We start from the raw sequence: 14174 nt of genomic DNA, 5'->3' as shown, positions 1-14174 counted from the left end.
TTTTTTTTTTTTTTTTTGAGATGGAGTCTTGCTCTGTCGCCCAGGCTGGAGTGCAGTGGCCGGATCTTAGCTCACTGCAAGCTCCGCCTCCCGGGTTTACGCCATTCTCCTGCCTCAGCCTCCTGAGTAGCTGGGATTACAGGTTCCCGCCACCTCGCCCGGCTAGTTTTTTTGTATTTTTTAGTAGAGACGGGGTTTCACCGGGTTAGCCAGGATGGTCTCGATCTCCTGACCTTGTGATCCGCCCGTCTCGGCCTCCCAAAGTGTTGGGATTACAGGCTTGAGCCACCGCGCCTGGCCACTAGCAGTTGTTCTTGTACTACATACGTTCAAACAACAAAGCATAATATTCTGCCCATTAAGTCAATGCCTGTTCTGAATTTTAGTGGCCGACCTGCTTACACTCACATGAATCAGAGGATAGCCAGTCGAACATCCTTTTGTTACCGTTGGACAGACAGTGTTTATCATGTAATTCCCCATTATCCTTGCCCTTATACCACTCACTGCCCTAATTTAAAATAAGCTACTTAAATGAAACTGCCCTTGTAGTATATAACTCAATACTCTGGTCTTGTAAACTAGAAATGGAGAGTCTCTCTCCAGGACAACTCGGAGAAAAAGCATTCCCACTTCACCATCAACACCCAAAGCTGAAGTTGTAATTAAACTATTCTCTGTATTCTTTTCGGCACACATTTTAACTAATACGTCAGTATTGACTGCCAACACTAATATATTAGTACTCCTATATACTTTGTGCATTACTGTTAATCCCCATGAATAATATATAATGCTATAAATGCTTGATTGTACATAGTACATACACACATAACCTTATATTAAAGATCCACTCCACATGTATATAAGTATGTACTAACAATCCCCTAATCAACTATCACACATTCAGACATTATACTCACATGATAAAACTTGATCCACATGAATATTGACCACTATTGGAAACCCTTGATATTACATAGTGCATACATTCATTCACTGACATAGTGCATTTCAGTCAAGATTAACTTCGCCAACATGGATATCCCCTACCAAGCTTTGGTCTCTTAATCTACCAACCTCCGAGAAATCATCATCCCTCTTGGGCATGTTACTGTCCTCGCTCTGGGCCCTTAACACTTGGGGGTGACTATACTGAAACTATACCTGGCATCTAGTTCTTACTTTAGGGCCATGAAACTAAGATCGCCCACACATTTCCCTTAAATAAGACATCTCGATGGACTAGTGAACTACCACCCTATTAACCAGTCACGGGAGTACTGTCATGCATTTGGTATTTTTAACTTTTGGAGATGCTATCACTCACCATTGTGGAAGGCTTCTTTGCCTTTTTTAAATTTTATTTTAAATTGTTGTTGGTTTAAAGTCTGTTTTATCTGATATAAGAATGTTTGCTTCAGCTTGCTTTTTTTCCCATTTGCGTGATACATCTTTTGTCACCCCTTTGAGTCTATAGGTGTCTTTAGTCATTAGGCAAGGCTCATGTAGGCTACAGATGGTTGTGTCTTTTTTTAATCCAGTTTGCCGCCGTATCTGTTAGGTGGAGCATTTGGGCCATTTACCTGCAAGGTTAATATTGATATGTGAAAGTTTGTTCCTGTGTTATTAGCTAGTTGCCTTGGAGTCACAGTTGTATAATAGCTTTATAAGATCTGTGAGCTTTGTATTTACATGTGCTTTTATCATGGCAAATATCCTTTTGTTTCCACATTTAGAACTCTTTGCGCTTTTCTTATACGTCTAGTCTAGTGGTGATGAATTCCTTTAGTGTTTGCTTGTCTGTAAAAGACCTTGTTTCTCTTTCATTTATGAAGCTTAGTTTGGCAGGATATAAAGTTCTTGGTTAGAGTTTTTGTTTGTTTGTTTTTGGAGTCTAAAACGTGGCCCGACTCTTCTGGCATGTAAGGTAAAGCTGAGAATTTCACTCTTAATCTGATGGGATTCCCTTTGTAAATGATTTGACACTTCTGTCTAACTGCTTTTAAGATTTGCTGATAGTCTGATGTCTATATTCCTTGGTTATGTTCGTCTTGTATGGTATCTTCCAGGTGCCCTGTGAATTCCTGATATCTGGATGTCTACATCTCTAGCAATATCAGGGGATTTTTCCTGTTTTATTTCCTCAAATATGTTTTTTAAAATTTCTTTCTTTTTCTTCTTCTTCAGAATGCCTGTAAGTTGTAGGTTTGGTTGTTTTACATAATCCCGTATTTCTCAAAGGCTTTGTCTGATTTTAAAAATTCTTTTGAAATTTTAAAACAAATTCTTTTTTTTTGTCTGACTGGGTAATTTAAAAAAGCAGCCTTCAAGCTCTGAAATTTTTCCTCTTCTTGGTCCAGTTTATTGTTAAGCTTTGGACTGTTCTGACTTTTTTTTTTGAAATTCCTTAAATGAATTTTTCACTTCCAGAAGTTTTTTTTTTTTTGTTTTTTTTTTTTTTTTTTTAAGACATCTGTCTCTTCCTTCATTTCCTAGATTGCTTTTTTGGCTATTTTTGTGTTGGTTTTCAGCCTTCTCTTGGATCTCATTGAACTTCTTTACAATTCCCACTTTGAATTCTTTTCTCTCATTTCTGAATTTTCATTTGGTTATAGTCTATTGCCAGAAAGCCAGTGCAATCTTTTTGGTGGTGTCACAACATTCAGATTTTTCGTGGTACCCAAATTCTTAATGCTGATTCTTTCTCATCTAGAGAAGCTGATACTTGTTGTTGTTTGAATTTACTTCATTTAGATGGCTTTTTTTTTTCTCTCTCCCCCAACCTGCCTTGTGCCTATAGAGTATGCTCTAGGGTAGAGTCTTTTGCTTTGCTTTTATACCCTTATGTATTTTTGTTGGCAGGTTTTATATTTCTTGTGCAATTCAACCTACAGGCCTGTAGGTGGTACTTACTGGTATGAGCCAGCAGCAGCAAAAGCAGACAGATGTGTACCTGATCTTTGTTTACACTTGAGATTCACTGTGTTGTTTCAGGTGATCAGCTAGACAGTGGAATACCCTCTTCCCCTGAGCTCCTGTTTAGCAGTGGGTCAGGGCAAGATAGCTGGGTAGAGCTGGACCACCTAGCTTGCCCACGAATACGCCAATGATGAGCATANACCTGCCTTGTGCCTATAGAGTATGCTCTAGGGTAGAGTCTTTTGCTTTGCTTTTATACCCTTATGTATTTTTGTTGGCAGGTTTTATATTTCTTGTGCAATTCAACCTACAGGCCTGTAGGTGGTACTTACTGGTATGAGCCAGCAGCAGCAAAAGCAGACAGATGTGTACCTGATCTTTGTTTACACTTGAGATTCACTGTGTTGTTTCAGGTGATCAGCTAGACAGTGGAATACCCTCTTCCCCTGAGCTCCTGTTTAGCAGTGGGTCAGGGCAAGATAGCTGGGTAGAGCTGGACCACCTAGCTTGCCCACGAATACGCCAATGATGAGCATAGGCACTAGTCCTGATAGGTGTGGTTGAGGTCTCTGCTGCATGTTAGGGGGCTGCACTGGCTTCATGTCCTGGACAGGCAGGAATGTGATGTGTCCCTGTCACACCCTTGTTCTGGGGCTCGTGACTCTCAGTGCAGATGCACAGTGTTGTCTGTCTCCGGGCCACAGTGTAGCTGAGAGTCATAGTAAATGCCTGTTGTGCACTTTTCCATGGGAGTGGTTTCAAGACATGAGGGCAGAGTCTTGATGGATGAGTAGGAATTTCTTTGGTGGGCAAGTGTGGAAGACCATTTTATGTAATAGCAAATGCAAAGGGATAAAGCATGAGAACGTGGTATATTCAGAGAAGTATAACAGGTTTAGTTTTTTATAGGAGTATGAAGTAAGAGCTGGAGGATTGACGGATGATAAGGCTGGACCCACGTCATGAGACCTGACTCTGAAAGGTGTTGTTTGCCTTTATATCTGAAGGGATTTAGTTTTAATCTAGCCAATGATGTGAAAATTCTGCAGAATTTTTAGTATAAGTGCATTTTGAAGGATTGCCCTGGCAGCAGCATAGGGGCTGGATTTGGAAGAAGGTAAGATGAGAGCTGGGAACATCTCAGTGAGGAGGCACAATGCCTCTTATGGGGAAAGAAGGGTCTATACCACCAGCTCTTACACTGTGGCAAGTTCTGTTATGGAAATGTGACCAAAGCGCACCAACAGAATAATAATTCATTCTCTCTGAATGATTAGAGTGTACCGTGGAAATTTTTGTAGAGGAAGTTATATTATCATATAATTAAATGGAAATTATGTTGGGTAAAATTGTAATGTAATAAAGATCTCAGTTTTATTCTGAAAAGAAGAAATGCTGGATACTCTTTTTATCCTAGAAGGCAAGAGAAATTTAGTTTGCGGAGTAACTCACCCTCTGGGGTGAGAGCATGACATGGCTTGACATAGCAGTTCAAAGAGTTTTTTACATGTGTTCTTAGCTCCCTTTAGATTTCCGGTTCATCCTGTGAGGTTGGAAACGATTGTAGCTAAAATGTTAAGTAAAATGATGGGTTGAGTGAATGAAGCATGAAAAGCCTAGTAACTGTGGAAAGGTTAGGCTGGTTTACATGGGGAAAAGGATTGTTCACTGTGCTGAAAAGAAAACTGGTCTTTGGAAGTGGATCTTGTTTTGACAGTTGTTGTGAGTCCTTGGGCAGAATGGTTAACTTCCTTGAGCCTCAGTTTTAAAACTATCAAAGACGTTTACTTCCTGGGGTTGTTTTGATGATTTAGTGAAATGAAGATACAGAAGTTTCCAGCACATAGTAGCTTCTTAGTTCTGTTTGTATTACATTTCTCCTCATAAAGTTTCTTTTTTCTTTTTCTTTAAAAAAAATTTTTTTTTGAGACAGGATCATGCTCTGTTGCCCAGGCTGGAGTGCAGTGGCATAATTGTAGCACCTGGCCTCAAGTGATTCTCCTGCTTCAGCCTCCTGAGTAGTTGGGACTACAGGTGTGTGCCACCACACCTGGCTCATTTTTAAAACTTTTGGAGAGATGGTGTTTTTCTTGTCCAGACTGGTCTTGAACTCCTGGCCTCAAGTGATCTTCCTGTGTTGGCCTCCCAAAGTGCTGGGATAATAGATGTGAGCCATTGCAACTGGCCTACTTTTATTGTTTATATAAGATATGGGGTCTCACTGTATTGTCTGGGCCGGTCTCAAACTCCTGGGCTCAAGCAATCCTCCCACTTTAGCCACCTGAATAGCTGGGATTATAGGTCTGTATCACTGAGCTCACCTACCAGACACTTTTACTTTTGAAAATTTTCTTTATATATACATTATTTTCACAAAATAAGTGTTCAGAACTGTTTTTATGTCTGTAGTTTCTCAGAATAACCAGCTTCAAATAATATGCCAAGAAAGTATGTTTTGGGATGGCAAATTCTGGTCTCCTGCAGTCTTATTTTGGGAGGGTATGTTCTGAGCCCTAAAATCTCTCTTCCTTTCTTTCCATTCCTTATACCAAGGGGTCCAACAGGCAACCAAGGGATTCAATTACTTTTGTGCCAACCTACTAAGACACTATGGAGAAACTACAGAGCAGGAATATAAAAGGCTGAGAAAGCTACTATGTTTAGAAGGAGAAAGAGCAAGGTAAAGTGAATTCCAATCAGCTTTTTGCTGTATTAGATGAAATAGGGAGTTCAGTGCTTTTGGTGACTAAAATGTTAGGTAGTTGCTCAGTATGTTGCTTTGGGTATCCTGGACCCCGCTTTTTCTGTACTTGACCTCCATATCTAGCCTGTTAATATAAGTCATGTGTGTCTTCTTATTTTTTCTGTGTTCACTGCTACTAGTCCATGGTCGTGTCATCATCATGTCACCTGGATTATCATGTAGATAATGAATTGGTTTCCCTATTCCTCTCTGGATGTTTATTAGAGTCACCTAGCACTTAAAGTGTTCCACTCCAGAATAATTACGTCATGATGGCAAGGAGAGCTAGCCGAAATACTAGACTTTTTTTTTTTTTTTGAAAGCCTTATTAATCATGTGACATCTAGGCATTTAAATGTCATGTCCTTTGTTTTTGGATGGTTGGTTTCCCTATTCCAGCCTTTTCGACAAAGGTAGCATCCTTCCTACTTTTCCTTCAGGTTTCAGGTGAGCCTTCAGGGGAATCCCCCAGGGCTGTCCAGTGGAACTTTCCGCGTTGATGGGAGATATTTGGTATCATTTGCATTGTCCCATGCAGTGGTGTTGGAGCTCAGGTCACACTACCCCAAAATATGACTTTAGGGACCCACAATATGCTACTCCAAAATATGTCTGTCATATTAGTTATTTAGAGTTGGTTATTTTGAGAAACTGTAGACCCAAGAATAGCTCTGAAAAGTGCCCTTTTGTCAGATAAATTTACATCTATAAGGGAAATATTTTTCCCTGCTCTGCACTAGGAGGAGTGGTGCCACTAAATGGAAAAGGCATTGACTTAAACCTGTACAACAAATCTTACTCTTGTTTTCAGTTTTTTTCCTGGCCATCCCCCTGTAACAGATTTCCCCATCACCCTCCACTTCCTTTATTTTAGCAAATGATGGTATTCTGCTGAAGTTTAAACTCTTTATTTGAAATCTACTCTGGAGATTTACTCGATTCTCTTGAGTTTTCTTCCATGTATGTTTGAGGTATACATATGAAACAACTCTTGTTAATCTGTCTTTTGTTATAGGGAGTCCCAGTTTATGAAGACAGAAAATTATTTTTTCTCTCCTATACTAGCCACTAGTTATTGAGCACTTAAACTCTTACTAATATGACTGTGAAACAAGTTTAAATTTTATTTAATTTTAACTGTGTTAGGTGCCTGAACTTGTGCCCTCACAGTACCCTGTGTACATTCTCCCATTATAACACCATAGTGTATATATTCCCAACATTTTATTATTAAACATATCGCAAAGTTGAAAGAATTTTACAGTGTTCGTCCCTATACCCATCATCTAGATTCTACCACTATTATTTTAATATGTTTGTTTTAACACGTATGCATCTGGGCATTTCTCTATCCAACTATTAATCCTTGAAAAAAATGCATTTCAAAATAACACCGGTATACATGGCCCTAAATACTTTAACAGGCATATAACCAACTTTTGTTTGCATGTAAAATTAATGTACAATGAAATGTCCATATTTTTAAGTGTATATTTGCTCAGTTTTAATAATTGCATATAACTGTGTAACCCACACCTCTAAGCAAGATGAGAACATTACCAACAGTTCCCTCCTGCCTCTTCCCAGTCTGTCTTTTCTCTTACCCTCCCAAGCAACCATTGTTTTGATTTTCTTTCTGTAGTGTCCTTCAGCACCCCAAAAAGCTTAACATCATGCTCACCATAAAGGAGAAATGCTTTGGCTACTTAGTTTCTGTACATGCCTTTCTGCACATATTTGAATACTAGTACAACAAAGCAACTTTATTTTTGCTATGGTCTGAATATTTGTGTTCCCCCCATACCCCCAGTTCATATGTTGAAACCTAATCCGATGTGACAGTATTAAGAGGCAGGGCCTTAAGGAGAAGGTGATTAGATTATGCCCTCATGATTGGGATTATTGGCCCTATAAAAGAGGCCTGACGGAGCTTGTTTTCCCCTTTCACCACATAGGGACTCAACAAGAAAGTGCAGTCTATGAGGAATGGGCCCTCATCAGACACTGAATCTGCTGGCACCTTGATCTTGGACTTGCTAGCCTCTAGAACTGTGAGAAGTAAATGTTGTTTATAAGCCATCCAGTTTATGGTATTTTTGTTAAAGCAGCCTGAATAGAAGACCTGAGACAATTTTCTAACTAAAAAGATAAGCTATCCTTGCAGTGAGGAAGTTCTTACCCATACCCTAATGGAGAAGACTCCTGGTTCTATCAGTCACGTATCCATCACTGGCTACATAAATTACCACTCTTAATTCCATCACCGTCCCACTCAATATTCAGTTATATAAAGACTAAATTGTAAAGTTAACTTCAACAATTTGTGTATAAAATAAAATTGGGAATTAGGGAGAAAAATATGGTTAGTACGGTAATTCTTGTTATTCATGGTGGTTATGTTCTGTAGAGTCATCGTGAACACTGCTTTAGCAAATATTGAACCATTTCTCTTAGGGGAAATGCAGGTTAAGTTTCTGTAAGCCTCAAATCACAACTTACGTCAACAGATCGAGACATAGCCTTGGTTTCTGTGTGTTTCTATTTGAAGACACCTTACTATAGATTGTTGATCTATTAACATTGAACTTACAGCTAATGGCACTATCTTTCATACTTGAAGAAAGCTTAACTAACACACGATTTTTTTCAGTAAGGCACAGCCCAGCTTTCCTGAGCATAGGAACACCTGACAGTACTTCAGTACTATGCTTGGGAGTCACTTGAAATGGTGAAATCAGTGACAGGAAGCATACACAAAAAAGTGGCACCAAATGTACAGTGGAAAGGACATTTGTTTATAATATGAAAGCTGACACAGGAAGATGGAGTGTTACCTTGTTCAGCCTCAACTGGAACATATGCTTGGAGTGATTTCAGTATTTTGCTGCCCTGAACATGCATGTGTTCTTGAATGACTGTGAAAATGCTGTGAATATGAGTTTGGGGATTACAAATGAATTTTAGTGCATAGGCAAATTCACAAATACAGAATCTGAATTATGAAGGTTGACTGTATATACAAATAAACATGTATATAATCAAAGAGAAAATATGCAAAGCTACTACATAGCTTGTGTCTGTAGCTGGTCTGAGATGGTAGCTGATATATGTGGCTTCCTTAATCTACTCCCTGTCCTATACCTCTCTTGCCTTCTGCCAGAAGTTCAGCTACTCTGGCTTTTTTTTTTTTTTTTTTTAACCTGATTGAGTGACTCATAAACTTTCCTTCTTGAAGGGACTGTGTCTTATTTGCTCTGTTTTTTGGTTGCTGTAACGTTTCATTAACTTTGTATTGGGCATAGAAGTAGTATGACACGCCCTAGAGAATCTTCTGGGTTCCACTTATCCTACTTTGCCTCCATTGCAAAATAGCACACTTGTTTGCCCTTGGTGATTCGGATTCATTTTTCCAAGTAGTAGATTAACCATTGTTTTGGCTTGTTGGTTTCAGTAACATAAGAAGTACAAAATGACCATGTGGCAGTCTCATCTTCCAATTAATCGGAAACATTGTTGTGTCCCCTTTGGAAGCATTTCTCCTTTAAGGACTAAGATCTCCAAATCATCCGAGCTCAAAGTTGCCAGGACTAGAAGCAGAAATTTTGCAAGTGGGTTATGTGGGTATAATAATGAGAGGAGCCATGCCTGCTTCTACTTCTTGATTCCTGGACTGACATCTTCTGACTGTGGGCAAGATAGCATCATATAATGGTCTGTGATTGAAATAATAAACTAACTGCAGCTTGTAAAACAGAGCCCCATCCTTTCAGGTTTTTGTCTCCTAACTAGTACTGCTACTTAACTCTTTAGTAAGCCATTCTAGGTGATGGAGCAATGCTAAAACCAATTAATCTTAGTGTCGTGAGCACACTATCCACCTCTTTCGCTATGAAGTGAATTCCTTAATGAGAGACAGTGCTGTGTAGAATGCTGTGACGGTAGGTAATACATTCTGTGAGTCTATGAATGGTGGAGTTGGCAGAAGCATTGCAGGCAAATTCATATGTGGAATATGAGAAATGGATGCGTTATGGAAGAGAACCAAATTAAATCAATCTGCCACTAGGTGGCCAGCTGTCTCTTTCCCACCCATGGTGCCATACTGGGAATTCAGTGTTGGTCTCCAGCACTGGCATATCAGATGCTCTGCAATAGCTTTAGCCAGATCACTTTTTTCCGTTTTGGAAAGGACTAATCTGTGTGGTTTTTTTTTGTTTTTTTGTTTTTGTTTTTGTTTTTTGAGACAGAGTCTTGCATTGTTGCCCAGGCTGGAGTGCAGTGGCACGATCTCAGCTCACCACAACCTCCACCTTGTAGGTTCAAGCGTTTCTCCTGCCTCAGCCTCCCCAGTAGCTGGGATTACAGGCATGCACCACCACACCCGGCTAATCTCTTTATTTTTAGTAGAGATGGGGTTTTGCCATGTTGGCCAGGCTGGTCTCGAATTCCTGACCTCAGGTGATCTGCCTGCCTTGGCCTCCTGAAGTGCTGGGATTACAGGCCTGAGCCACCGCACCTGGCCTAATCTTTGTTTTTGAACCCATTCATAATCTCCATCCCTGTCACCATGGCCACTTTGTTCATGGGTCCATTGCACAAGCTTAGATATGATGGAGAAGGAGGTTGAGTGACATCCATAGAGTATGTCATTTTATCTACCTGATTATTAAGAGCCTCTGCATTGATGTGCCCACCTTGTCTCTGATGGTTCAGTGCTGCTGCTTAAGTTTCTGTGCAACTCTAAAATCCCATCATCCCCACTGAATTCAACTTATCTCAATATTGACTTGCTCCTGTAGTCATACCTGTCCTACAAAGGGGAGTGACAAGAATTTTGAAAACCTTGTAGGTGGTCCCTCACTAATACATTTCTCCCTCTCTTTAAAAAAAAATTTTTTTTGTTTCAGAGACAAGGTTTGCTCTGTCTCCTAGACTGGAATACAGTGGCACAATCATAGCTCACTGCAAACTTGAACTCCTGGGCTCAAAGGATCCATCCTCCTGCCTCAGCCCCCGAAGTATTAAATAGGTGGGACTACAGGTGTGTGCCACCATACCTGGTTAATTATTTTATATTTTTGTGGAGATGAGGTCTCATTATGTTGCTCAAGCTACTCTTGAACTCTGGCCTGAAGCAGGTTTCCTGCCTTGGCCTCACAAAGTGTTGGGATTACAGGCGTGAGCTACTGCGCCTGGCCACTAATAGGTTTCTCAATGCCTTAGTGAAAGGAGTGTTTTCTAGGCCCTCTTATGGACATAAGTGGCAGTTTGGTGTGTAGGTAACACATGATAAATCCAGTCCAACCTTCTTGTCTCTCTAAGCCTTTGGATTCCTCTCTCTTATTATGCTAGGGAAACTTTGGAACCTCAGCCTTATTAAATGTTAAATTAATATAATTAATGTTTAACTAATTAAATTAAACTTCAAGTTTCAGTCAGCCAATCAAGTAAGCTGTTAAAGCCACTTCCAGTTTTGTGAGTTAACACATTAAATGTGGGTTCTCTAGTATAGAAGTAGTCAAACCTTTTCTGTAAAGGGTCAGATTGTAAATATTTTAGGTTTTAGAGGCCATCTGGGTTTTGTCACAACAACTCTGTTCTGCTGCTACAGTGTGAAAGCAGCGATAGACAGTATGGCCCATCCATTAATAGGCATGGCCCCGTTCTCGTAAAACTTTATTTACAAAAACGGTTTGTTGACCTCTGCTTTATACGCGTGCACATATAAATGAATTAGAGCCAATGTAGTGTTATATTTCACCCTCCTGGTCTAGCACCTTTAGAATCTATTGCCGTGTATGTTCTGTGGGATTCTGCTTGTTTATCAGCAGATCTTTTGGTGTGTTCAGCTACTTCCTTTGGGTCATAGTATATACCTGTTCCTCTGGAGCCTGCCAAGATTAGACATGGGTTAGTGACAATGGCAGTGGTTAGGTGTGTCTTGAGGATGAGCATCCTCTTTTAAGGCCTCCACCATAGGTAAAGCTGTCCTCAGGTTTTTAAGCAGTGGAAGACTCATCTCCTCAGACAAGGGGGGGAAACTACTTCTGGTAAGGGAGACTCAGAAGGACTTGGGGGTTCAAGTTGGTCAGTTTCATTTGGGTCCAAATAAATATTCCCATTCCAAATTTAAGGATTCTGTTCTTTACTAATCTGTGCCCTAACTTTCACAGGAGGAACTTGGTGAGACCATGAATTCAGCTATTGTTTTAATTCAGCAACCCTCATAATCAAATTAAATTTTATATTTGATTTTCAGCTGAATCTGACCATGACTTGAGCTGAAAGTTGGATCTGAGCTGGTTATTTTCTCCCTGTAGGTGCCCCAGGGCAGCAATTCCCAAACCTTTTGCGCACCAGAGATTGGTTTTGTGGAAGACATTTTTTCCACGGACCGGGTTGGGTAGGGGGAGGATGGTTTCGGGATGAATCTGTTTCACCTTAGATCATCAGGCATTAGTTAGAGTCTCATAAGGAATGCACAACCTAAACCCCTTGCATGCGCAATTGATGATAGGGTTTGTGCTGCTGTGAGAATCTAATGTCTCCACTGATCTGACAGGAGGCGGAGCTCAGGTGGTAATGTCGCTGGCTTGCTGATCACTTCCTGCTGTGTGGCCTAGTTCCTAACAGGCCATGGACTGGTACTGGTCCATGGCTGGGGGCTTGGGGACCCTGCTCTAGTGCTCTCAAAAGAACCCACCCCACATCACAGTACTTATTTTCATAATTTCTGCCATTGTGGTCAGTTGCAGCAGCCACTTGGGCTTCTAAGACATGTGCCTCAGTTAGTACTTCATTACAGTCAGCCAAAGTGATAGCTTAGTTAATTGTGACTCCAATACCTACTGTGGATTACTAGCATTTCATCTCCCATTGGCGATGAATTTAGCACTGCATTGAAGCCCAAGATCATGACCAAACCAGTCCTCAAATTGCATCTCTGTGGGCCTGTCACCTAGGACTGCTCCCAATACCAATCGTGTGTCACTCATGGTCCATTGAGGAGAGACAGAAATCATGTAGTTACTTAGAGGAAGTTTAATCTCAGAACCGTTAAGTTATGATAGAAGAGTAACTAGTAAAGAGAACTCTGACGGATATTCTAGGACTAAGAGACAGCCTCAAGGAAGGACCAACCTGCAAGAGGGGTCCCCTCTACCAGGCTGGGGTTTAGATCTTACTGGAGAAGGTATAGCTGTAGCCCAGGTTTGCTGATGAAGAAGATTGCTGGGTGGCTGGTCCATAGTAACTGGGCAAGCAGAAAACAATCCTTTCACATATAGGTGAGCCAAGGCTGGTCAGCCTGTCTATGAAGGGAGTCCAGGTGCTTCTGTGGGTGTGAAATCTGGAGTGTGTGGGCTAATGTTGCCAGGTCACTGAGGAACTGGACCCCTGGGCATACAGCTATGGCTAAGTACCCCTGGATGTCCTCCTCATCCATACCATGCACCAGGAAGTCCACCCCATGACAGACCATGCAGCAGGAGCCAGAAGACAGTAAAATACAGCAAGCAGAACTAGGAAGTGTCCTTTCTGCGGTGTTGCTTCAGTGCCCTATACTGACAAAGCGTAACATTATACTCACTGTAAAGAGGAAATGCTTGCAAACTCCAGGCCTTTATTGCAGTGCAAGTACCGAAGGATGAATTCAGAGCCAGAGGCAATACATTGATAATTGGCCTAGTCCATCAGATCATGTTATTGATTCTGCAGTAGTTCCCTATTTTAAGACAAGTAAATATTCAAAGCCATAGTCAGGTCCTCTAGTTCTTTGACCTCATATTACTATCTTCCTCTTGGCTCTGCTGCAGCCATCCAGGCCTCTCTGCTGTTTCTGGAACATATCTGCATGCTCCCGACTTAGGACCCTTGCACTAGCTGGTCCCTCTTCCTGGAAGCTCTTTTCCTAGCTGTCTGCATGGTGAGTTCCTCACTTTTTTCAAGTCTTGCTCAGATGTCAGCTTCTCAAGAAGTCCTGCCCTTTACCCCCTTGTTTACTACTCTGAGTACCCTGAACTCCTTACCTCTTTACATGGCTTGACTTTTTCCACAGTACTTTTCACGTAACATACTATGTAATTTACTTATTTATCATGTCTGTCTCCTCCCACAATAACATCAGGTGCCAGGAGGGTATGAGGGGCAGGAGTTTTTGAATGTTGCTCACTTATGCCAGATACCTACAATAGTGCCTAGTGCATTGTAGGTGCTTAATAAATACTTAAATGTTGTAACAGTCTATATGATATTCATTAAAGGTGAGATTCTAACTTCAAACAATTTTCATTTTATTGTTCAAAATATTTTTACTACTTCTGCATTACACAACTTTCCTTTGTTTTCTAGACTGGTTACATTCTTTTGACTAATTAGGTCAAGATGGGTATATTTTTTGTCTTGTACTCCATTAAATGAAATAGGGTTTGTATTTTATGTTCTTTACATCATTTTTCAGCTTCTGTGAGTTTTCTCATCTGAGTAGATGATTGAGACAGATAACTATTTT

At 40.6% G+C, this 14174-nt stretch overlaps 1 protein-coding gene across 2 annotated transcripts in view; it reads left to right on the top strand.

Annotated features, from left to right (window-relative positions):
• DNAJC3 (DnaJ heat shock protein family (Hsp40) member C3) overlaps positions 1–14174 on the top strand; it is a 108492-nt gene that overhangs the window by 18201 nt on the left and 76117 nt on the right. The window lies entirely within an intron of this gene.

This window comes from Rhinopithecus bieti, unplaced genomic scaffold (genome assembly GCF_001698545.2).
Source record: "Rhinopithecus bieti isolate Rb0 unplaced genomic scaffold, ASM169854v2 scaffold_46235, whole genome shotgun sequence".
Taxonomy (NCBI): Eukaryota; Metazoa; Chordata; class Mammalia; order Primates; family Cercopithecidae; genus Rhinopithecus; species Rhinopithecus bieti.
This window is presented reverse-complemented; position numbering and strand designations above follow the sequence as displayed.